The 3,664-nt window shown below is 37.8% G+C and overlaps 1 pseudogene; it reads left to right on the top strand.

The window, feature by feature from the left end:
- The first annotated feature begins 2,694 nt into the window (after positions 1 to 2,694).
- On the top strand, positions 2,695 to 3,356 carry LOC143403384 (ubiquitin-conjugating enzyme E2 D3 pseudogene; annotated as a pseudogene).
- Positions 3,357 to 3,664: the final 308 nt, after the last annotated feature.

The following is a 3,664-nucleotide window of genomic DNA, read 5'->3' on the forward strand; positions in this document are numbered from 1 at the left end:
TTGTTACTACAATCTTCTAATATAAAGATGAAAGTAAAAAAACAAAACCACGTATTTTTTGCTAGAGGAGTTTGGAATTGAAGTTGGAATGAATTGAAATGATTCTGCGTTAAAAGAGTATGCTATAGTATCGTAAATTTAGAGAGTGAGTTCCTGGTTTTCAAGATTTTCTGTTTTATCTTACATCATAATTGGCAAAGACCATTAAAAAGGTCTTTGGGGCATATTCTCAAAATTACTAATGTTAGTCATGAATCACTTGCTTGTTAATTTCAATTCTTTCTCCTAGCAACCTAGGCTAATACTTTGTACGAACTTGCTCGATCACTCTCTGTATGTATATATGTGGGTATAATTTTTTCTTAGTTTTTTTTCTGTTTGCAAATTAGTTATAGACAAGATGCTCCTTTCTTCTAAATAGTCAAGTGTATATTTCCTAAAAGCATTGGCATTCCCTTTCATGTCCACAGTACAATTATGAAAATAAGAAATTGATATTGATTCATACGTGCAAGCCCGAAGTTCAACCCTCAACACCACAAAGAGAAAGAAAGAGAAATCAATGATTTCTGCTTCAATAGCATTTTCTAATCTACAGACCTCATTCAAATTTTGCTCAGTTGTCCCAATAATGTCAATTATGGTAAAAGAAATTCCAGACCATACATTGCATTAAGTTGTCAAGTATCTTTAGTCCATAATCTAAAAATAGATTTCTGCATTTTGTCTTTCATGACCTTGAAATATTTGAAGAGTTACAGACCAATAATTTTGTAGAATGTTCTCCAACTTGAGTTGTCTGATGCTTCTTCATGATTAGATTCAGGTTATGCATTCTTAGCAGGAATACCACAGAAGCCATGTGATCTGTACATAATATCTGGAGTTGATTTGTTCTATTACTGTTAAAGTTAATTCTGATGACTTGGTTAAAGTGATGCCTGCCAGGTTTCTCCACTTCAAAACTACTGATTTTCTTTTTTTTCCCCCTCAATATTTATTTTTTGGTTGGGCACAATATCTTTATTTTATTTATTTATTTTTACGTGGTGCTGAGGATCGAACCCAGGGCCTCGCACCTACCAGGCAAGCGCTCTACCGCTGAGCCACAACCCCAGCCCTAATTTTCTTTTTACAGTTAACAAATATCTTGTTATGAGATACTATGAGACTGTAAACATTCTGTTTCTCATCAAAATTTTATCCATTAATTTTATCATCCAATGATGTTTCTTCACTGAATCAATTATTACTATAGTAGTTGTCAAATACTAATTTTTTTTCTCTTCTTTTTAAATTTTGAAACAGAGCTTTGCTAAGTTTCCAAGGCTGGCCTCAAACTTTTCTTCTTTTGGTACCTGGAATTGAACTCAGGAGCACTTAACCACTGAGCCACATCCCCAACCCTTTTGTTTTTATTTTGAGACAGGGTCTCTCTAAGTTGCTGAAGCTGGCTTTGAACTTGTGATCCTCCTGCCCCAGCCTCCCAAACTCCTGGTATTACAGATGTGTTCCATTGCACCTGGCTAACTTCAAACTTTTGATCCTCCTACCTCAGCCTTCTGAGTCACTGGGATACAGGTATGCCATCACACCCAGCCCAAATGTGATTTTATAATTCCATTTTTTTCTATATTTTTGGTGGCATTCTACTGTTAATAAAAACTTTATCTTCTTCATTTGCTTGAACATTTATTAATACCAGTATGAATTCATAGTTCTATTTTATTCAATGAATTGTAATCGCATGTGTGTGTGTGTATATGTGTGTGTGTGTGTGGTGTATGGTCTGGGGATTAAACCCAGGGGCACTCTATCCCTGAGTTACATCCCTAACCCTTTTTATTTTTTATTCTGAGACAGGTCTCATTAAGTTGTCTAGGCTGGCCTCAAACTTGGGATCCTCCTGCCTTAGCCTCCTGAGTAGCCGGGCTTACAGGTGTATGCCACCACTCCTAGTGTACAATCTATCTATTGTTTTTTTTTTTTTTTTTTAAAGAGAGAGAGAGAGAGAGAGAGAATTTTAATATTTATTTTTTTAGTTATCAGTGGGCACAACATCTTTTGTATGTGGTGCTGAGGATCGAACCTGGGCCACACGCATGCCAGGCGAGCGCGCTACTGCTTGAGCCACATCCCCAGCCCACAATCTATTGTTGACAGTATTTATTCTGATGCTCAAATTGTCTCTGATGTGGACAGTGGAAGTCTCTTCAAACTGTTCCATATGTTCTCAAAATTCTTTGAGCCTCCTAATTTTATGAGACAACAGGCTTGTCTTGTACATTCCTAGCACCAAACCTGAACTCAAACTTTTCTCTTAGAAACTCTTGTTCCTCTAATGGACAATATTTAAAAAGATCTGGGTTCTAGGCTGAGACAGGAAGATCACACGTTCAAAACCATACTCAATGTGTTGTGTGCTTAAGCCTGGTAGGGTCCAGGGAGACACCAGCTAGGTGCAGGGGAGGAGGCAGAGGCCACAACTTGAGAGAGGCCCCAGCCCCTCCGCACCTGTGTCTGCTACAGCCAGTGTGAGAAAAAGAGACAATCCTTCCCTACCACCCTGAAAATCAAGAGTTTGGGCAGAACCTTTTAGCCCACACCAAGATAGTAAGGAGCCAGATGAAAAGCACAGACTATGGTGCTGAAAACAGATCAATAAGGAATCTGGTGATTTGGCCCTCCAGCACAATGTTATACAGGTCCAGTGGGGATGATATGTTTCATTGGCAAGCCACTGTTGTTATGGTACCTAATAATAGCCCATATCAACATGGTATGTTCTTTTTTTTTGGCGTGGGATATGTGTGTGTGTGTGTGTGCATGTGTGTGTGTGTGTGTGTGTTCTCACTGGACTGAAATCAGGTGCATTCAACCACTAAGCCACATCTTCAGCCCTATTTTGTATTTTATTTAGAAACAAGGTCTCAGTTACTTAGTGCTGGTAGTTACTCAGTTACTTTTGCTGAGGCTGGCTTTGAACTCTCCACCCTCCTGCCTTAGCCTCTCGAGATGCTGGGATAACAGGTGTGCGCCACCATGCCCCCAGCGGCATATTCTTTTTGACAATTCATTTTCCTACAGCAACACCTTCAAACCACCTAAGGTTGCATTTACAAAAAGAATTTATCATCCAAATATTGACGGTAATGGCAGCATTTATCTCAATATTCTAAAATTAGAATGATCTCCTGCTTTAACTATTTCTAAAGTTCTTTTATCCATTTGTTCACTGGTATGTGATCCAAACCCAGATGACCCTTTAGTGCCAGAGATTGTACATATCTATAAAAGAGACAAGAGATAAGTACAACAGAATATCTCAGGAATTAACTCAGAATTATGCCATGTGATGCTATCTTAAAGTCAGAATAACCTGCATTATAGCTGGAATAAATTTTAAATTTACTATTCTTTTTTTTTTTTCTTATGCAGTTGCTCGCCTACCAGACTTCATCTTTTTTATTTTTTGTTTATCTCCCTCCATTCATTCTCATGGTCATCTGAGAAGGCTTGAGTTCTTCCAGCTTTGGACAAAAACTGCTTTTTAGAAACTTTAAAATAATTATAAGAGAAAAGTTGCCCAAGATTCAGAATTTTTTTTTTTTTAAAATGGAGCATGTGTGTTATGTGGCCAGTGTCTTCACTCTAACTTGGTTAT

This window comes from Callospermophilus lateralis, chromosome 7 (assembly GCF_048772815.1).
Source record: "Callospermophilus lateralis isolate mCalLat2 chromosome 7, mCalLat2.hap1, whole genome shotgun sequence".
Lineage (NCBI taxonomy): Eukaryota > Metazoa > Chordata > Mammalia > Rodentia > Sciuridae > Callospermophilus > Callospermophilus lateralis.